This window comes from Theropithecus gelada, chromosome 5 (genome assembly GCF_003255815.1).
Source record: "Theropithecus gelada isolate Dixy chromosome 5, Tgel_1.0, whole genome shotgun sequence".
NCBI classification, from domain to species: Eukaryota; Metazoa; Chordata; class Mammalia; order Primates; family Cercopithecidae; genus Theropithecus; species Theropithecus gelada.
In genome coordinates, this window is record NC_037672.1 from 182,676,591 (window position 1) to 182,699,251 (window position 22,661).

Below are 22,661 nucleotides of genomic sequence, written 5' to 3' on the forward strand. Positions count from 1 at the left end.
TAAAAATGTGGCTCTTTCTTTGCAGGGTGACTTAAAAGACATCATCATAGTCTTTTAATAATTAAACATGTTCTTATCAGAAAAAAGGCTCTTGAAGGCTAGTATATATGCTTAATTAAGCTATATATATACAACCCTCAGTCCATATCTTGAATTAGGCTACCTGTGAGGCCCCGATTTGCCCCACTTCTTTCTGATAACCAGAACAGCACTGCCCACTGCTCACCAGTGTTTCCAGCAAAGATAGAAAGTTCTACGTGTCTCAACGTTTTTGCCCTGATATCAAAATCAAAGCAAACCAGGTCTTCTCCATTCCCACTTTGGTTAACAGCATCACCATCGACCCACTGGCCTGATCCACCCAGGAGCCTAAGTCTTTTTCTTTCTTTTTTTTTTTTTTTAACTTGAAATACTCACGTGCTTTGTTTATATAAATTCCCATTATTCCCTCACTGCTACGAAACTAGAGAAAAATGTAACATAAATGTACTGACATCAATTTGAGAACGGGAACGTGTTACCTTCCCAAAGTATCCATCTTGGAAATAGGGAAGGAGACTTCGCCTCGTAAAAGCTCATGAAGGAACACTCAGAGGAAACACTCTAAACCCAGTTTTCTGAAATTGGTAAGTAGAAGCTCTGGAGTCAGTGACAGGTTGTGAACCTTCCACCAAGAAGAGCCACCCAACAGGCCAAAACGATAAGCATTAGATCCACTTACAGTTTGACAAATCCAGCAACTCCTTTCTATTGTCTGCGTTCTAGAGAACCTGTTGATGCTGTGGTACCAGTTACAGTCAGAGAATAGTGAGATGCCCAGTGACACTGGCTACAGTGGTAGCAGACCGGGCACATAGTTTGGGGAGTTTTCTAACAAATAGTATGTAAGAGGGGAAGCCTGAGTCTTTTAACATCACAGATCGAACACTGCAAATGGTAGGATGAGCATTAGAGTCCCGCTGAGGCCACTGAGACTTACTCTTCACACGAACTGTAGTGGTGCCTAGGATCTCCCTGAAGAGTGGCAGAAGCAGCTGCTCATCCCTTAAACTACACACGCGCATGACTTCTCAAGACTCCAGAGTTTACTTAGAGACGAGTAACTAGAGCACGGGAATTCGGAAGACAGTCTTTCTATAAACTCCCAGGAAAAACCAACACCAGCAGTGGCTGACGTGTGTGAGACCCTTCTTTATGTCAGATGCAGTGCTCTCGTCGATGTCCAACACACGTGTCTTTAATGCCTGGGACTATGGCGACACTCATTTAGATGAGGGAACTGTGGCATAGGGGGTTTTGTACCTCGGCTCACTTCACTGCAATCAGGTTTCTAAACCAGAACTCCCACCCGACAATGTGTGAGTCCAAAGTCCATGCTTCTATGTGCAGTGGCTCACGCCTGTAATCCCAGCACTTTGGGAGGTTAAGAACGGATCACTTAAGGCCAGGAGTTCGAGACCAGCCTGGCCAACATGGTGAAACCCATCTCTACTAAGAATACAACAATTAGCTGGGCATGGTGGTGCACGCCTGTAATCCTAGCAGCTCAGGAGGCTGAGGCAGGAGAATTTCTTGAGCCAGGGGAGGTGGAGGTTGCAGTGAGCCAAGATCGCACCACTGCACTTCAGCCTGGACCACAGAGCGAGACTCCATCTCAAAAAACATACAAAAAAGTTCATGCTTCTAACCATTAGCAATCATCCTATAACATATTCTCCTCAATGAAAAAGACTGAATCCAAGAAATCTCACCTATATCAGACTTTCTAAGTCACAGAGATTTATATAATAATTTTAAATGCGTCTTTGACTTTCAGACGCAGTATATAAAGGAGGAGAGTGTGAGTCAGTGCCGTTCCTGGGCGGCCGCTGGGAACTTCTCTGACCATCCTTCTGGCTCTCAGCAGTGGAGCTCATTGCTCAATTCATTCCAGTGTCCCAGAGGTCGCAGTCTGCCCTCTGTCAGCTGGGCTGGCCTTGGTCCCTGGGCCTATCTCTTTGCTGCCCTCCCTGGGATCTTGCTGCTGGGGTAGCCCTGCTTCCCTTGCAACTTTCTTCTCTGCTGCTGGTGCCTTCCCCAGGGCTCTGTGTGGGCTTAGCTCTTTGCCATCACAAACCCATTTCTTCACTTCTCTCCCTCTCTCCTCTTTTCTTTCTGCTCTCTTAGCTGGGCCCCCTCCATCCTTTTATTTCCTAGTTGCACCTGTTGCTTCCACACCCTTAGAAACATACTCCATTTTCTCCCTAGATGTATTGAAGTATAATTGACAAAGCTGCAGACATTTAAGGTGCACCACGGGCTGCTTTGATGTGTGTACTGTGAAATGATCACCACAATCAAGTTAGTGATCACTTCTCATCGTTATCTTTTTTGTGTATGGTAAGAACATTTAGGATCTACTCCCCTAGCGAGCTGCAAGTGTGCAATGCGGTTTTATTAACTACAGTCACCATGCTGCATGAGATCCTCAGAACTTATTTGTCCTATAACTGAAAGTCTGTGCCCTTTGACCTCATTTTCCTCCCCCCACCAATTCCCGGCAACCACCACTCATTTGACTGTTTCTATGATCAACATTTAGACTCCACATGTAAGTGAGATTATACAGTATTTGTCTTTCTCTGTCTGACTTGTTTCACTTAGCATAATGTCCTCATACATGTTGTTGCAAATGGCAGGATTTTCTTCTTTCTTAGGGCTGAATAATTTCCCATTGTTTGTATATATACCACATTTTCTTTATCCATTCACCCATGGACAGGTCCTTAGGCTGTTTCCATATTTACTCATTTCCTTTGTATGTATACCCAGAAGTGGGGTTGCTAGATCATATGGTAGTTCTAGTTGTAATGTTTTGAGGAAACTGCACAATTTTTTAGAATGTCTGTACCAATTTACACTCCCATCAACAGCTTACAAGGGCTCCCTTTTCTCCACATCCTCACCAACACTCGTTACCTTTTTTGACTTTTGGGTGATAGCCACCTGTGAGGTGGTGTCTCATTGTGGTTTTAACTTGCATTTCCGTGATGATTAGTGATGTTGAACAACTTTTCATATGCCTGTTTGCCATTTGTATGTCTTCTTTGGAAAACTATTTTAGCCCTTTGCTCATTTTTTAACTGAATTATGTGTGTGTGTGTGTGTGTGTGTGTGTGTGTGAGAGAGATGCTCGTAAGTTGTAAACAGAGTTCTTAATCTTTCCGTGTGCTTTAATCTCAGCACTTTAGCAACTGTCAAGAACAAAGTTCTTTCCAAAAAGTTCATCTCAAAGTTGGCCACTGACTCATAACAGGTAAAACCCAATGAGCATTTCCCTGAGCCTCAGTTTCTTCTTTTCTCATGTGAAACAGTGACGATAGTGCGTACCTCCCAGAGTTGTTGAGCCAGACTCAACAATTTACATGAAAGCACTGAGTGGATGCCAAATAAATGTGAGTTGTATAAAACAATTCTTGATGCTACAAAGCTTGCATTTCCAAACTATTGTCAAACTCCCACCTTGTTCAAGCCCCAATTAAAATACCATTTTCTCTAATTCATCTTTCCTGATCCTCTAAGAAACTTCCCTTCTCTGAGCAATGTATTATCATCTTCTGGAACTCCATCGCTTGAGATGATCAAAGAGTTTCTTTATTGTATAAGTTACTTCTGTGCATGTCTTTTGAAGAAATAAATAAATGCATTGATTATATCTCCCTTATAGCACTCCATCACCTTCTATCTTAAATTATAGTAAGTAGCGTTCCTGTCTTCCTGCACTAAACTGTAAGCTCTTTCAATGACTTCCTGGCTTATTTTCTCATCTTTTCCTCCACTCTAAACACATAGGAGGTCCTTGATGGATGTGTAATAAATGAATAAGCAAATGATGTGAAAATGCAAGTATCTTTTTTTAATATACAGTTACAATTTCGACATCCACAGTTGGGTCTGGCCACTCGTTATGTTTTACCCAGAACTTAGGTCTTTCTCATTCTCTACTTTCCCTATCAAGACCATCCTTTCAATACCAAACAAATTAGAAAGGACACAGCAGCTAACTTACATTAACATACTAACAAATGGGACAACAGTCTTCAAGGTCTGGAAGAGGAGAGCAGAGAACTCGTCATCGCCTGCTCAAGCCCATCTACCAGGAAGGCAAACTGCAGATACTGTGGGCCACTTGGCAGTTAGGAACTCATGGTACTGATCTGTTTGTTGGGCAGATATAGTTTGGTGACAGTCTTAAAAATCATTTGTCACCTGTCATGACACTTGCCAGATGAAATTCTGATTTCCCAAGAGAATGCACTGACAAATTAATAATCTGACGTTTAAAGGGGTGATATTTCTCCATGTCAATCAACAAGGGGCCATTCTGTTTTGCTGACCAAATAAAATACTCTTTCACTCTCTGAGGGGTTAACTAGAGTGTATGCAGATTTCTCCAATGCTTTGCTTTTGATTGGAAATAGAAACATTTGAATTTCAAAGCAACACTTTTCCTAATTCCTACTGAACTCACAAGCTCTAGTGGTTGAGTGATCCCATTGGTAACAAATACTTAAAGGGCCAGAGTCACTCTGGGTCCTATCCTTAAGCTCCTGTTCTGTCCTCCTCTCAGGCCTTTTCTGCACCATGCAAATCCAACACCTCTTCTCACAGGCTGGGCTAAAGGCAGAAGACAATACCATGACTGAGGAGCCTGGGAATGAGGCAGTTCATAAACAGAACATTCCCCAGGAAACATAATTTTATGATCATAATCTTTTTGTTCTTGACAGTTGCAAAATTAAATACCAGAGCCACAAAAGGTGAGGCACAGTGTTAAGGGTATGTTTTCCTAATTCGATCTTCAAAGGAAGCACAAGCTTGGGGTTGAAAATCATTATGATGTAATATTATACCACATAGTAATACATAGATCCAATCATTTTACCAGATAACTATCAATATAAAGCACTGACAGGACATTTGGGACTTCGGGTCAACAGGAAGGTGAGTTTTCAAACTAAACTATGTTATTTATGGCTTTGATTGTCATTTGCTTTTATAACATGAGGGTGATTCTGCTCTTCTGCCAATAAATCTAAAAATTAATTTAAAATGTAGTCAAACTTCTTGGCACACGTTAGAAGGAAGACTTTTTTTAATTAAAAAAGCCATATTAATCATTATATAAATGAGTTATATTAGTCTTGTAAAATTAAATCTGTGGTGGAAAGGAAGTCAGTGAGTGATATAATCAGATTTCAGAACACATATCATATAAAAAGTTATGTTTCTAAATAAAGTGAGTGTGAAAGAATTCAGGATATATTATCAGTCATCTGAGTTATTGCCCTAAGAAAGCCCTTTTCCCAAAATAGATATGGTTTCTCTGACAAAGAAGATAAGTATGCCTTCTCATATTTTTATTATTTTCTTAACTGTCAGACATAACTCATGCGTAGTTAAGTTGTTCAAAAGGTTAAATTCTGAGGAAAAATTCTACAAGTGGTTTAAATGAGCCAAATCATTTTTGGTTGCGTCATGATTTCCTCTGTTGAAAAAGTCTCGATGACTTAAAAAGGGTTGCTTTGATATTTAGCTTAGTGTTTTATCCAAAAAGCACACTAACCAAAAACAAACAAAGAATCCATAACAAAACAAACATTTAAAGATACGTAGACCAGATTAGTTTTCTCATGATGAAAGTCACATGGAATTACACACAGTTTACAGTGCTTTCACCACGTCCCTTTCCTCGGGTGTAAATTTTATTTATTACAATAACCTGCTTGGCCTAGTTATTCACCCTTCCTTCATTCAGTCTTGGTAGTGGACATGGCAAGATGATGGGTAAAAACACGTAAACAACACGGCTCTCCCATGGAGGTCACTTTCACATGGGAAGATTGGACACGTCAAAAAACTTCATTAACATGATATAAAAATAATACAATATGTAAAGTGGTATCGGAGCATCTAAGACAAAGTGATTAAATGTGACGTTTGTTAAATCCCACTCTGGGAAATAACTTAAGATTGCAGAAAATGTTTCTGAGAAATTCCAATGTAAATGTCCTTAAAAGTCCCTACTTTTTAGTATTTGGTATTGTAGATTTTGTGATTTTCCAGATTTTTCATTAAAAGTTAATATACATAAAACTCTTGGGATAGTAGCTAGTACAGAGTAAAATCTATCTAAATTATTATTACTATCAATATCCTTTGGAGTGAACAAATTGAACATTTTTTTGAATAATCTTTTGCGTAGTTGATTGAAACTAGTTAATAGGTTTCTATTGTTTTCTTGAGTTAAATCAGAAGCAGATATTTTGATTGACTATATAAGGTCTTGCAGCTTCTATGGTTTTTTTAACTTGAAAAGATCTTCCCAGACTGATACCTCTTTCTATCTTGAACTCTCTGTTCAACTATATTCTAAAGCCTTAAAATAAAGATCTTCAATTTTACAACTCTGGATTTAAACTTTTCTTTCTTATTTTAAAAAAGAAAATTTTAACTCTTTAGGTTGATTATATTTCTTGATGAATGTGACCGTACCAAGAGGCTTTAAAAAAAGTAGAGATTAGAAATCAGTTTTTCTTCTCTTCTGAATTATTCACTATATGATGTGCTGCATTTGAGCTTTATCTATGCTTCTGGTAATATTTCTGTCTTATATAATTGTTAAAGTATAGCGCTTCTCACCAGGGAGACTATATATCTATATATTTTTAATAATAGCCTTTTAAAATTTTTCATATGTTTTTTCTCCTCCTTTGTTTTATGATTTAAAAAAAAATCAGAAAAATGTCTGAATTGTCACTTTATCTCTAAATTCAAAGAGCATTTTCTAATCTTGTGTTAGCATGAGCACAACACTGGGGAAGATCTGGTTGCTGTAAGCCATTCATTCATTCATCAAATACTGACTGAATATGCAGTATGTTGACCTGTTTGCTGAGGGCCTGTCTGTTCCGGCTGCCATTCTAAAGCGAGTTGATTTTCCCTGTAACTTTTGTTCTGCAGAAGTAACCTGTACCTTTTTCCATTCTCTCGCCATTCACCACTCTCCTGACCTCCCTTTGCGTAAACTGGTTTAAGTCTGGTGCTCTAGGTACATCAAACAACACCGGTCTATTCACACTGTAGCAGAGCAACCAAGTAGTTACACCATTTGCATCTTAACTCCTAGTAATACTATGCTATAGAAATTGTGAAACCTGGATTTTGAGATATTGAGCAAATTAAAACACATAGTATTTACTATAGTGCAAGAATACATCTGACAGGTTAAATGTACGCGTTTTGGGAAGCGCTCAAACCCTGCACCAGATGACACAGTTAGCACAAGTACAGCGGAGGTTATTGTTATCTAATCTCCTTTCCCTTGTTAACTTTAGCACAGAGAACTGAAATAATTAGGTGTAAAGGCATCTTGATAATCTACCAAGAAGGCTCACTTTAAGCAGCCGAGTGTCGCTTTCTTAAACTCTCATTGTTTGGTGGTATAAAGTGTAGGCCACCTGTATGAAGTAGAAAGATCTGGTATTAAAAAGACCCAATGAGGCAGAAGTCACTGACTCCTCTGAATAGGTGAAGAGGATTCTCCGTGCAGCCGAAGGCTTAATGAAGTGTGTCTCCGCCAGCCAGGCTGTGGCCTCTGTGCTGTCACCTCTTCAGAGGACTCAGTGCCTCCAAGAAGCCAGCTGTCCTCGGCGGGAAGTAAGTACAGGGACTTCTGTTTACAGGAGACTAGCATGAACATTTCTACTAATAAATTTTCTCCAACATAGCTACAATCTCATTTGAATGTATTTTTTTTTTCTGTGCATTTAAAACACTTGCCATTCTTCACAGCATCCCATGCTTGTACTCTTTCTTATAGGATCTTCACAAGTGGCACAGCTCTTGGCTAGCAGCCTATTTTTGCTATAGTTCATTGGACTCCTTGCAGCTGATCCTTGCAGCTATATTAGTCTCTGAGGGATGCTGAATTGAATAGACCATCAGAAGATTTGGAACCTGACAGGTGTATGTTGCCCCTGTCCTCAAGTTCAACTATTCCAGAAAAAATGTACTAGGACAAGGAACCGGAAAAGAAGAATTATTTCTAATAATGGATTGGATGAACTCTCCCATGCAAAGCAGAGGATATAATTCATTATAAGATTTGTAATTTAAGCACTGGGAAAACACCTCAGAGGGAAGAGAGAAAAACTGAATTTCTAATTGAATTTTAAAAATCAAAAATTTAATAAGCAGGCAACAGTATAAATGAGCAGAAAAAAAAAATCACTGAGACTTTCAACTAACGTTCTTTATTACAAATAAATTTCCCTAAATTATAATATGAATATATAAAGATAAATTAGAAACTATAATGAGAACATTACCAGGGCTTTTTGTTTTCTTTCTTTTTTATTTTGTTTTTGTGTTTTTGAGGTGGGAAAGTTTTCTTTGAAAGTAAGACCCTTGATTGGATTCAGGAAAGTGAAAGCTTTCTGAATTTTTGATCAAATCATGCTTCTCGAAGGAACAGAATTTAGTGCTGAATTTATGGAAGCCTCACCTGTATAGGGAAGAGGAAACCACTGCTTTTTTTGGCCAAAATTCCTACTTGGTAAACTAGTAGATTTCAGTTTTGAAGGTCAGGGTGTAGGGAAGTGTGGTAGCGCGCCCTATGGATATATCACGCTGCAAAACACCAAAAGAAAAACCTGTCTTTGCTGGTTGCCTGTCATTTATTCAGCAAATATCATCTTAATTGAACTTAAGCTGAAATTCTTATTTGCCAATATTCAGAACTCAATAGTTACAGAAGGGTTTCCTTTTAACTACATGTACATCTTGAGTTTTTCAGAAATAATACAGAAAAACATATTTTGAAATCATGTTTATCTGTATTTTTCCACTTGACAGTAGCAGTTTAGAATTTAATAAGCATATCCATAATTAAATTGTTAGTTTGAGGAACTTGCAGAAAGTTATCTAACACAATCATATATCACAACTCTTCTTTATAAAATCCAAGTGCAATTCATTTCATTACACTATCAATGTAGTTAGACATAACTGAGGCCTTTAAAAACGTTGTGAGTGACTTAAAATAGAAAATGTTAGAAACAGTCCAGGCATATTACAAAATCATGGTTTCTGAAATCTAATTACTGTATACAATTTAAAATAATTGATTAAACATGATTAGTCCTTAAGATGAATAGAACCAATTCCATCTTTAGCTATTATTTAATTATAGCATGCTGTACACTAAAATCAGCTGGAAGATAGCCAAAATAAAGCTTTAAAGGACAGCATGATAATTAAGAATTGCTATTTATCTTACTTTTATTGGAAAACTCAATGCTGGAATGAATGCCATAATGTCTAGAAATATGAATTTAAATAATTTCCTAAATATTTCACTTTCTCATTCCAAATATCAGGACATTTTAAACTTCCTCATCAGTTCTACTTTATATGCAAAAATTCATACAGTATTAATTAGAACTTTTGCTTTCAACACAGATCTCTTAAAGACAAGGAATTATGTATAACTTCTTCATAAAATTATGGGTACATTTTTATTTTTGATTGTGGTAGCTTTTTCATAAAAAGACTACTGAAATCAGGCTTATTTAAAAAATAATAATAATGTTATCTAATATGGAACAGAGGGTAGGAAGTATCTATAACCAAACCTATACCTATGTCAAGTGTGACACTAAGAGAATATTCGCTGCCTCACCCAGGTACTCAAGTTGTAGGGTAACATAACTAGTGTAACATAACTAGTGATTTCCAGTCACCTTTTAGTTTATTTAGGAACATTAAAAGAAATGCTGCTATTGTAGACTTCGTTTCAATTATTTAATCTCTTTCCAGTTTACGACCTTTACTTTCTCCTGGTTTCAGCATGAAAAACCACTTCGTAAGTGTCTTACATTATAATTGGCTGCTAATCATCATCAATTCGGCATTAGTTCTAAATAGTCTGATTCCACAACAAATTTGTAATAGGGATTTTTCTATACATTTTATAATAGCTATGGATAGAAAAATACTATTATCCATATACTAAAACATTCAAGTTGTTTTGTTTAAAACATACATTGTAAAATTTTCCCTCAGGAAATTTGGATCTATTATAGGACAGTTGTAGCTTTCATGAAATTGGGGTCCTGAAGTCATATTTTTAAAGCAGAAAAATGACAGCCTCATTGTTTTTCAAATGTTTTGAGTTTCTTTGATAAAAGGCAGTATTAGGACTTTATTTCTAGGTCAAGTGTATATTTACAGTAACTAACAGGAAAATATTGAAGTCTGAAGTTACCAGTACAATGTCTGAATGCCAAATTCTGGACACGGGACAAAGTACTTTAGAATCAGAGGCCAGGAAAGCTCTGGAAGGCTGTGAACAGAGACAAATGCAATATGGTGCAGTAGACAGAAAGTTAGAAGATTCAGATACAGCCAAACAGGGTGGGGGACAGTTTGTGGGGGGATGTCTGAGCTGGACTTGAAGGGCGTATGAAAGCAGCTGTCACTGCAGGGGAGATTTAAAGGAAATGACTCTTCAGGGGGCATTGCATTTGCAAAAAAAAAAAAAAAAAAAAAAAAGTCTGATACAGTGTGTTTTGGAAATTCCGGAATATTTGATATTGCCAGCAGAAGAGTTGGAAAGTGGCAGAAAATAAGAGTCTAAAAATAGCCATAAGCAAAGGTGCTAAGTCTTGAAAGATAGAGATTATGTCTCTGAATCTGGTTCTCAAAATTGTTGAATTATTAACCATGTAGATGCGCTATGCAGAATTGAACTTAAAATGCTCATCTTTTTATAGCAAGTCATCTTAAAAGGATACAAACAGGAAAGAAATTGCACAAGAATAAAGTGTGTGCCATTCTTCCCATGGGCTAAGGTTCTTGTCTCACCTGGTGCCACCATCAAGGCAACAGACACAGCAGTCAGGTGTGCCCTGGATATTTCTACACCTCATTCTTCTAAAGGCTCCCCCAAGAAAAATTAACAGGAAATCAGGTGCTTGCTGCAGGTCTTTGCACTGTGTCAATTCTAAGGAATCCTCTGGCAATGCAAAGCTTTGAAGGAAATTAAACTGGAGAGAGATTTTCTCTACCTTTCATTCAGCTCATATAGAATCACTTACTTAGCTGATATTTTTACTCATAGAATTGGACTCAGAATTAAGTCTGTTCATTTAGTTTTCCTTTGAATGTTAAACATAACGAAGTACAAGGCCGTCGTGTCACCATTTTATCCCCTATGACCCACATAGGCATACACTTATCATTAAACATTTGAACGTGGTTCGCTCCACTGAGATTCTTAGTCTGTATCTTTATAGTTTGACTATTTTGACATTTAGAACAAAAGTTTTGAAAACTATTTTCCTATGCTTTAGTACTCTCTTATCTTAGGACATATTAACATAGCTGCATCTGTGAAACAGGTGGTTCATGCTCATATCTATCAGTGAAAATTATACTTAAAATTCTAAAGAGACTCTCGTGTCATCCAGATTTTTGAGGAAAAAGGTAGCAAATAAAAACAAACTTCTTAGAAGTAGATCTCAGTTACTACTTATTTTAAATTTCGTGGTAGATTCCATCTTTTGGAGACAGGGGTTTTATTCAAAGTTTTCAACCAAACATTTTTATTAAATAATTTCAATAGTATTATAAGTGATCTGACATTTTTGGTAACAAAACAACAAAATAACAAAAGAACTGACCTGGGTAAAGCTGAAATGTTTGCTGAAACAGAATCTGATCCTTACTTGGTCATTTCCTTACCAGGGATTTTGATTTGACTGACCAGTTTCAATCCACAGTAATAGCTTTGTTCCTAAGAGACTATAAATCAAGGAAATACTCACTACAAGGCAATTCCTCCTGCAATTCAGGGTCTGTGCTGTTATTATGAAGCAACTGACAGCAAACATTTGCTGCAAGTATGAGCGCACATTTGTATGAGGTGTGTGGTATTTTTGGTTTCACTCTCTCTGAAACCTATCTGCTTGTGAGAAAAATTGTGCAAGAAAAGAAGTTTTACTGCCACATACCTCAGCTGTCCTACAGCTCAATGCACAGACTTCGCTTCCTTTCTTTCCTTGGATTCTGAGCCGGGGGAGCACAATAGGGGTCTTGTGCTCTGGGCCAGCAAGGCATGCAGATACTCGGGAAGGAGGTGTGAACAGCTTCCAATACCTACACTGTTTGCTTTACAACTACCCCAGCTAAATCAAACAGGACACCAGGACACTCAGTCCAGGGTAAGCAAGTACAAAATCCACTGGCTATTATGACCTACATAGAGAACAGCATTCTTTAGTTTAAATGTGTACATAGGTGTGTTAAGAGTTAAATAAATCATTTACGAGGCTTAAAAAGAAATGCTTCACAATTTATGTGCCACTGCTTTTTCATGTAGTTCTCTGAATACAAGTCAAAGTGCAGGTCACAAAAGAATCCATTGTTCACAAGTGAGAAATGTTGTTGGCTGTGAAGACGGTTCAGAACAAGCTATCGTAGTCTGTTCAAACAGCAAACACTGGTTTTACACCCCAAAGCATATCGGTAATGTTTTTTATCTTCCAATTGCTAGAACCAAAATTCATTGAAACCACTCTATGTCTCTGATACTATTTTCTAGAAATGTGTGTGCCTTGTGTGTGTGTGTGTCTGTGTATGTTTGGTAAATCCAAATCACACAATCAATGTAAATCTTTCAGGCCAAGTTTTGCCCCAGTTATTTTTATGCTGTGCTTTCAAAAAGGTCAAAAAAGCTTACCTCTGTCAGTGTGGTGGGATGCCCAGGAAGCCCCTTCTCCGCCTCGGCCTCAGCGTGCAGACATATGCCCTGGGAGCCCACAGTCTGTTAACAGGAAGCAGGTAAACCCGAGAGCGTCCGCCTGCGTTCCAGTCCAGTGCCCGTCCCAGCACACACCTGCTTTTTCAGACCTGCCGCTCATATGCTACAACCACGCACAGGACCAGCCTTAGCAGAGGGCAACACCCTCCGTTTGGATCCCTCGTTTTCAGGGTAAGCAGCTAGGGAGCTGCTGAGATAATATTGCAGGGAAAGCTTGCCTTCCCAAGACAAAAACCTGTGCTGCTGCCTGATAGCAGATACGCAGCATTATCACTCTGCATTCCACGTTCTCCAATCAGCTAATTGGAACAGCAGTCAACAGCCTGTCCAAACGGCAGCTTGCAGGCCTGCGTGGCTGTGATCATTGTATACTAACATGCCCATTGCTTCTCTCTTCCCTGAAGAGATGTATAAAAGAGGCTTCTTCCAGGGTAAAGCTCAGCAGAATATGCCACACTGTTTTCCATAAGTAAAATGGCTGGTCCTCTCAGCACTGCTGCAGACAGCTCATTGGGTTCCACTGGCTTTTCGTAGCCATAGCAACAACCAACAGACAGACTTAGCAAGCATGGCTGATCATGTGCCGCACACCCACACAGCTTGTTAATTTCTTTTCATCAAACTCATCATTTTTTTGAGGAGGGTAGCTTCTGCTATCTTTCTACACATTTCACCGATAGTGGAAGTGCTCTGATTTTTCCGCTCTCCTGAAGAACTCTTTTTTATATGAGCCAGGGCTGTGTATGAAATCGAGGAAGCGAAGCCCTATTAGTGGCTATCCAGGTTAATAACATGCAAATCACTTAAGAGACCCTAACTGGAAGCATTGTCAAACAAGCCCCGCCTTCAGTCAGGGTAAGTGTGGAGAGCTGCAAATCGGAGAGTTACACTTTTTGTTTTTAAATGATAATCTTAGAGCCACTTAACTGAAACAACACCCTGGGAATTGCTATATAGGGTCAGAATAATAACTAAATCAGGTAGAATATTTTAATAAGATCTTTAAATATCCATTTACTTATGGCTCAACTTATCTGATTACTTTAAGATGCTTTTTATGCAATTTAAAATAGATTTTTTAAAAAATCCTATTGTTTCTGCTGCAGAAAATGATTCTTTTTTTTTTTTTTTTTTTTTTGAGACGGAGTCTTGCTCTGTCACCCAGGCTGGAGTGCTGTGGCCGGGTCTCAGCTCACTGCAAGCTCCGCCTCCCGGGTTCCCGCCATTCTCCTGCCTCAGCCTCCCGAGTAGCTGGGACTACAGGCGCCCGCCACCTCGCCCGGCTAGTTTTTTGTATTTTTTAGTAGAGACGGGGTTTCACCGTGTTAGCCAGGATGGTCTCGGCCTCCCAAAGTGCTGGGATTACAGGCTTGAGCCACCGCGCCCGGCCGGTGAAAATGATTCTTTAACTCAATCTCATTTGTAAATTAAAAATTCTTTTTAAAAACTCAGAACCTAATTAAAAATTCTTTGACTTTAAACATTACCTTCAAGGCAAGAATAGTTTTATTTCCTTAGTAAGATGGATCACATTCCACCCGTTCATAAAATTTCACCCCCTCTGGGAATCTACGATGATTAATGTCATGAACAATTTCAATCTTCTACAAAACCCCCAGCCTTGTCTTCTTTTTCAGGACTGTCTCACCAGTCATATTCTATCTGATATGTTTCCAAGGCACTGTCCCATTTATTTTTGTTTCTAGCAATCTGTTTGAAATAGTTATGTTAACACTTTGGACTTGTAAATACAGATGTTCTATTTGCTAAGTAGTCACTGATTTAGGATTCTGTTAGTATTGCGTTTCCCTACCCATGTTAACACTCCTGCCTTCAGTATTAATTCCCAAATTTTGGCTGCGTAGGAATCCTGTGGATGTAGATTTGGGGATGCCCGCTCTCCTTCCTCCCCAACCCAACTGACATTAGGTAGGTCTGGGCCACCCAAGGTCAGCATATCCCCGCCAGACAAGTGGGTGGTGCTTTCCTGCTCGGGAGAGTCCTCACCGCTTGCTTCGGATCGCCTCCAGCCAGCCTGCCTTTTCTCACAGAAGTTCCCTTCCCTGAAGTGATTTTGCGTTTGCTGTTGCTGACCGTGCCCCCTGCCTTCACCCTCAGCCTCCCATTCTACTCTTCACTGCCCACATTTCAGAATCCTGAATTACATACCATTTTACGCTTCCTTGCCCTGCAGATGCTGCTACTATTTAAAAGCTTCTCAATCTGACTGTTCCTCGCCCCAGCACGTTGAACCTCCATCCCAATCTGCCTCCCCTTTTATCTTCCAACACCTGGCCCGCACTGACCACCTCGCTAGTGACTCTCCCAGGTGGAGTCTGAGCAACCTCTTCTGTGCCTCCCCTGTACTGGGGTCCACCTCTGCTATTACAGGCCTTGTCACGCCCTGGGACTTCTTAGCAGTTCTCCTTTCATGTCTGACTCCCAGACTGTTCTGTCTACTCTCCGAAAGCCAATCTGGTCCATGTCTTCTTTGCCCTCCATGCTTGGAATATTCTAATTTCTCAATGCCTTTGAATGAGGACCTACAACACTCTATGAATAGGGACTGATGACTGGCTGGTGTGAAATCTGTGTTTTAATTCACTTTTCAATATCACCCATTTGTTGACTTATCACTTCAGAAGAACTTAAGTGATTTTGACAAAACGCTGGCATGTTACAAAAGGATATCAAGAAAACTCTAGGTGCATTTGATGTTTTAGGGTGGCTTTTCTTTTCATTGTATCTCTGAAAATGTCTTTATACCCTCACACTTGATTGATTGGTTGGCAAGGTATAAGAATCTCTGACCATGGCTCACACCTTTACTCCCAGCACTTTGGGAGGCTGAGGCAGGTGGATCACTTGGGCTCAGGATTTTGAGACCAGCCTGGGCAACAGACCCCATCTCTACAAAAAAAAAAAAAAAAAAAAATCAAACAAACAAACAATTAGCTAGACATGGTGATGCACGCCTGTGGTCCCAGCTACTCGGGAGGCTGAGGCAGGAGGATTGCTTGAGCCTGGGAGGTCAAGGCTGCAGTGAGCTGAGATCACGCTACTGCACTCCAGCTTGGCAACAGAGGGAGACTCTGTCTCTGTTTTTAGTAGCAAAACAAACAAACAAACAAATCTCTGAAGTCATTTTCCTTTGGAATTTCGAAGGCCTTCATCCTTTTTCTTGTATCTCCTCCTCCCCTATACCTCCAATTACTGCTTCTCCAAAGAGAACTGGAAATCCCCAGGCATCCCTGAACCAGAACTGGGAAGCTGGCAGGAACGGAGACGAATCCCTTTCCGCTCTTTGCCCCGTGGTATGTCTGTCGGCATCTCTACTGGTCTTCACACATCACTCTGCCGCAGCTCTGTTCTTCCAAGGCTCTTGGCTCCTTCGCCTGCTCAAAGCCCCTCCCCTTGTAACTTGGTGCACTGAGGCCCATTGGCATTGCTCTGGCCTCAGGCCCTGCCTAGCCTGGGTCCCTGATGTTTATTCTCCTTCCGAACGTGTTTGTTTTAAAATGTGCTAAATACAGATTTCCAAGAGACAAATATGATTTTTCCAGCCCATCTTTCTGAGTCAAATGAGATCCCACCTATGTGGCCAGCAGCTTTATATGTGGGCTGCCCTGTGCCTTGGTCCAATCAGATATGACAAGGACACTTAGCATTATCTAGTTTTAAAATTTTGCTAACATAATAGGTGCAGAGTAATAGCTCACTATTGTTTTAATTTGTGTTTCTCTAATTACTGACAAATTGAACATCTTTTCATTTTCGATGGTTTTCGGGGTTCCCTCTTCTGTCAATTTTCTGTTCATAGCTTTTGCCTGTCTTCTCTATTGAGATTGCCTTAGTGTGAAATTTTAAACAACATGGTCATAAAGGTATTTTTCATATATTTAAACATTATAATTAAATTTGTGATATTATTGAAGGTTATTAAGACATCCACTGACATATAAAGGGAGCTCTATAATTCACAATGCTAGTTCTTTTGGTTTTTATTATGAAATGAAAATACAGAATGTGTGTGAAAATCTGCATTCAGAAATTATGTTCAGTATGAAAGCACAGAATACCACACCATAATATGATTTTCTAAAACAAATATTTGTTTAGAAGGATTTTCAAAGATAATACTATCAGAGAATACATATACACACACATATATATGCTCTAATAGTATACACACACACATATAAATGGAGAGAGAGAGGTATCTATTTATCTAGCTTCTATTTTATGTTATTCCATATGCACACCTACACATCAATCAATCTATCTACCTATCTATCATCTGTCTATCATCTATGGAAGGCAAACACAAATGTGCAAAATGCTAACACCTGATGAATCTTAAGTGAGAATATTTTCAGTTTATTTTACTCTTATCTCCACTTTTCTATAAGTTTGATTGTTTTTTGTTTTCAAGATACAAAGTTTTAAAAAATGAAATAAAATGAGAATAAAAATAGCGTTTAGAACAGACACAGAGTTAAGGTTAAGATTACTTGATGGGGACATAACTATCAGAGTTGAAACTAAAGAAGTTGATAAGTGATGGAGTAACTAAAGTGATTACTACTATTATTGTTATCATGAGGAGGCTAATTTGGTAGAGAGTATTGGAAACATTTTGCACTTTCTTGAAGTAAGTTTGCTATTTCCCTACATGTACTGCTTCCCTGTATTCTGTTCTTAAACCATTTATCCTCTGGTTCCTATTTTGAAACCCGTATTAGTCTGTTTCCTTAATTCAACAAAATCAACACTGCTTGAAGCACTAGGTTCTTCTCTGGTCACATCTGCTCCTGCAGACTCCACAGCTAGGACCCACCAAAGGATCTGGTCCCTGGCACAACAAAGAAACATGCTGTATGACTTCACTTAGAGACTGGAATTTAAGCATGGTTTGTTTATGAGGTAGCAAAGACTTTTATAAAGCTTAGATTGAATTTTCTAATTCCTAAAACAAATAAAATAGAATATCCCAAAGGTTATTCCTAAACCTTGCATATTTAGTTACTCTCACAACGATATGAACAATGTCAAAATAGAACATTGATGGGAAATGTGACAACTGACTTAGGAGGAGGATTGAAGTATCTCAATTAAGCAAATTGGATTTATTTCTATAATTCCAACAGCAAGAAATACACACTGGAAAGCAGACTGACCCACAGGCTACTAATCAAATGCCTTCATATCCCCTGAAGAAGTATGACCCTGATCAGTAGCCAGAATGATCTTTATAAATCAGAGGTGCCCAAAAGCAAAATAAACCCAGCAGAGTTGGGGGTTTTTGGAAATTCACTAGTCAAATGAATTTAAAATGAGAAAATGATTATAGAAGAACAAAACCTTGCCAGAGGGCAAATGATAGGAATGTAAACACCAGCAATACAAAACTGTTTAAAAAGCTGGAGAGAAAGCCAAACATATTAACACAAAAGTACTGTGTGTAGCCCATTAGCAGTTACTAGAACCCCCTAGAAGTTCTGTATACTCTCTAGGTTAAGAGGAACAAGGAAAATGTGGCAAGAGGTACAGGAAGAAGTTTCAGGTAGTCCTAAGTCTGGAGAGCTCGGTCTTCACTGGCTAATAATAACAACATTGTTTTAAATATTTCAGGTTTATCAAGCTTTGCGTTTGCAAATGACTATGACTGCAGCAGCTTACAGGAACTACTTTATCTTAAAATGTGTGTTAATATGTGCCAGTACGAGGTGGGGAAAAAATAATGGTGTTATCCAATAATAACAAAAGAAAAAAAAAAAAACAGCCCACAATTAACCCCCTCCCACAACTCTGCAAACCAATCCCAAAACACAGATACATCTAGGTGTGGCTAAAGAAAAGTACTCCTGGCTTCTATTAAACCTGCAGTGTGCGAGATTCTGCAAGCAACACAGAAAAGACTGCACTTGCTCCCAAGGAATTTGACTGTTTATACTTCATAATGATAAGCTTAAAAAGCGACCTGGAAAGAGAGGGCTGGCTGCTTTCACGCTCCTGTGAGGGGCCATGCTTTGTTCTTGGAGAGGCACTCTGACCACATTAATAGAGTGTATCTCCCATGACCTTTCCCACTTAGCATTGTGTCCTGCGGCAGCAGTGGCCCCCAGGTACTTCCGGGCAACATGCCACCAAACCCAGTACAGAAAAAGCACCGGGCTCTGCCGTCATGGCATTATTGAATTAGTAACGAAACATACCAGGCTCAGCAAACAAAACCTGGCAAGAAGGATTTTAAAACAAATGCTTCTGGTTTCACCTGAGCCACTGAAACAAATTACGAGGTGCTGGGTGAAACTGGGCAGCTTCTGTAAACTCTGAAGAGGCTCATGCTAAAGCTCTCAGCTGCCAAATGTGCAAATCTCAGAGAAGTGAAAATTAGAGGGTCACCTTGTGTCCTCTAGAAGAGCTTCTGAAGCACATGTTCAGTAAGATTCATTGATCAAGATAATAAGATGGGCCTGAGTGATGTATTAATACAATCAGGTACACATTTTAGAATCCAATGGTCCAATACCAAGTGGAAAATATTGTTGAAAAACAAAAATCCCCAAATCCACACTGGAAATAGTAGATGCTCAGTTAAGGGTCTACCAGTGAGAGTATGTGCAGGTAGGAAAAATAAACTATGCGTGCTTGCAGAATATTGGCTGGGAGCTGTAACCTAGAATGGTAATTATTTTACTAAGCCTACCCAGGTCAGAATTCAGTGCCTATGTGTTTGTTTCTTTGTTTTTGAGGCAGAGTCTCGCTGTGTCACCCAGGCTGGAGCACAGTGGCCCAATCTTGGCTCACTGCAATCTCCGCCTCCTGGGTTCAAGTGATTCTCCTGCCTCAGCCTCCCAAGTAGCTGGGATTACAGGGGCATGCCACAATGCCCAGCTAAGTTTTTGTGTTTTCAGTAGAAACAGAGTTTCACCGTGTTAGCCAGGATGGTCTTGATCTCCTAACCTTGTGATCCACCTGCCTCTCCCTCCCAAAGTGCTGGGATTACAGGCATGAGCCACTGCGCCCGGCCGCCTATGTTTTTAAAAGTCAGACTCTGGCATCCTAATTGCTGGATCAGTGCCTTGAACTGAGAACATTCTTCTGGACATTTCCGGCACCAAAGGAAGACAATAACTTTAGAAACATTCCTTGTGAGAGGTCAGGAGATCGAGACCATCCTGGCTAACACGGTGAAACCCTGTCTCTACTAAAAATACAAAAAATTAGCTGGGCATGGTGGTGGGTGCCTGTAGTTCCAGCTACTCGGGAGGCTGAGGCAGGAGAATGGCTTGAACTTGGGAGGTGGAGCTTGCAGTGAGCCAAGATTGTGCCACTGCACTCCAGCCTGGGCGACAGAGCGAGACTCCGTCTCAAAAAAACACAAACAAACAAACAAAAAAAAACAAAAAAAAAAAAACCAAAGAAAAAAGAAAAAAGAAACATTCCTTGTGAGGTTTAAAGTAGCATGAAAAATCATTTCACAAACAACTTTCCTATCGGCATAAAGGTGGATTTAAAAAAATTGTCTGAGCTGATACCTGAGCTGCCTCTAGGACCCGTTATTCTCTTGGCGTGTGGACTCTTTCCTATATTCTTCCTTCATTAAAGACACGGTTTGCTTCCAACGATTGGAAACAAACCCAAGTTGTGTTTCAATTTTTGGTAACACATGAGAAAGTCTTATCACAAGATTAGGATTGGCTGCAGAGAAGAGAAAGCTCAAATAACAGGGCTTACACAAGACAGGTATATTTTTCTCTCACTTGAAGGAGTGAGAAATAAGGAGTTCAAGGCTAGTAGAAAACTGGCCTCATGATTATCAGGACTACAGCTCCTACCCTCTGTTCTGCCATCTTTTGAAACTGGTTTCTATCCTCAAGAATCATTGTAGCCCAGAATGGCTACTTGTGCTCCAGCCATCAGGTCCATGTTCCAGGCAAGAAAAGGAGAGAGAGAGCCAAGGGGCACATTTTCCACTGGAGCTGACCTCTTTGAAAGAGCTTTTCCCCACCTCCCACCCAGCACTTCTGCTGATACCTCATTGCATCCTGAGTGATAAGTCACAAAAATGTGGTCTTTTCAGCTGGACGCCTAGTGGTCCCAGGTAAATCAGTGTTCTACTATTGAGAAACAGATTGATAATAGGAAGTGGATAGACAACAAGCTGCCTCTGCCAGCTCTTGTCAGCCTGGGTACAAAGAAAGTACTATCTCATTTCTTGACATTGTCAGTGAGCCTTTAGTCGTGGCTGGTTACCTGTCAGTGCAGGGATCACCCAGGCTGACTCGGTGGGTTGAGGAAGCACCCGTTCTTCATTCCTACATGGGGGTGTCCTTGCCTATCCAGCCACTGTGCTTATCTTCTCAGCACAGACTCAAAGCATTGCCATCTCTCCTTATACTGGTTTCATATCAGTATCTCAAACTATACTTGTTCATTCACTATGGAACAAATAAATAAATGGTGTGGATTCCAATATTCTGCAGTTTGTTAGCTGTGTGATATGCAAATTACCTAACCTCTTTGTGCTTCCGTTTCCTCATGAATAAGAAAGGATAATCATATTATCTAATTCTGAGGGGGGCTATGCCAATTAAATCATTTAATTAGTATAAAAGGGTATTAGATTTTTTTTGAATTTTGTATCTTTGATTTATGGTGCAGCACTGGGTGGGCACGGACCTCTGGGACCTTCTAATACTGTGGGAAACATCCGATGGACATAGACCAGAGCGTCAAAAAGCAACACAAATGCATGTGTTGACCAAAAGAATGGTCTAGACGGTGAGGGGCAGCGGGCTTCGACAAAGGAGAAACAGGCGCTAGGGTCACCAGTGGGAACTTATGGCAGATTCCCCGGAACTTCCCCTGGACAGCTCAAGGCTGCGTGAACAGTGGGCAGGAGGACCTTTCACTTCTACCTCCTGCTTCCCTTCCTGGCTGATGTCCTCCCCCACCCTTTCATTTAAATTGGCGCCAGTTTCCTATTCTCTCGGTAGCCCCAGTTCTTTCCCTCATTTAACATTTTCATACAATCTAGTGGGGACTTTATTGACCAAGGGGCTGCCAGGGCAGGGCTGGCCTTCAGAGGAGGGGCGTGTTGTGCCCCAGTCCCGCACTGGGGAAGGAGTAGGGAGCTGAGGCCACAGAGGGACGGGGACAGCGGCCAGGGAGCAGCGCGCGGACACAGAGGGCCCTGCAGGGAAGCACCTAGGGACGGAGGCCTTACAGACAGCCTCTCCACGGACACAGAGGGCCCTTTAAGAAAAGAGCCACCTTGTTCTTTCAGACTTCAGTAGCTGAGTCCTGGCAGTCCCGGGGCTTCACACGCTGCACGGTTGTATCTACCTGTGCTTTTATGTACTTCATCTCTGTCTGTCCTGCGAGATTATAAACTGCAGGACAGCAGGGATCATTTCTGTTTTGTCTTCACCCTGTTTCCAGGGCTCAGCATCGTACCTGGGCTGTGGATACAGAAGTGCCCAATGAACAAACGGGTGGATGATTGGGCCACGTGAGTCCCAGGTGAACGAATTCTATCTGCCCCATTAAGGCCATCCCTTGATTCAATCCGACAAGCATTTCTTCAGCCTGAACTAACCCAAGAAGACCCACATCCAGGGTCCGATTAAAGCACTGCCCACCTTCCGGGTGGGTGAAACATGAGGGAATATCAAATAGTGATGTTCCAGTGTGATTTGCCCGTGCCCAGGGAGCAAGGGGAGCAGAGAGAGCAAACGAACAGTCCCGCGCCTCTCCAAGGGGCCACACGCGAGCTGAGCCGAGTGGCTGAAGA

The 22,661-nt window shown here is 40.4% G+C and overlaps 1 protein-coding gene across 7 annotated transcripts in view; it reads right to left on the reverse strand.

Moving 5' to 3' along the window:
• Window positions 1-22,661, reverse strand: part of SORBS2 (sorbin and SH3 domain containing 2) — a 376,136-nt gene that overhangs the window by 211,805 nt on the left and 141,670 nt on the right. Inside the window, exons 1-2 of one of the 7 annotated variants that reach the window (XM_025384770.1) lie at window positions 14,350-14,526; window positions 12,782-12,865 (exon numbers count right to left, since the gene is read on the reverse strand). The exons of 2 other annotated variants lie outside the window; for them this stretch is intronic. The gene's annotated coding sequence lies outside the window, so the exon portion shown is untranslated. Of the gene's footprint in view, window positions 1-11,867; window positions 12,011-12,053; window positions 12,221-12,781; window positions 13,615-14,349; window positions 14,527-22,661 lie in introns of those variants that run through there. 4 more of the 7 variants (XM_025384778.1, XM_025384776.1, XM_025384775.1 and 1 more) reach the window with 4 other exon arrangements.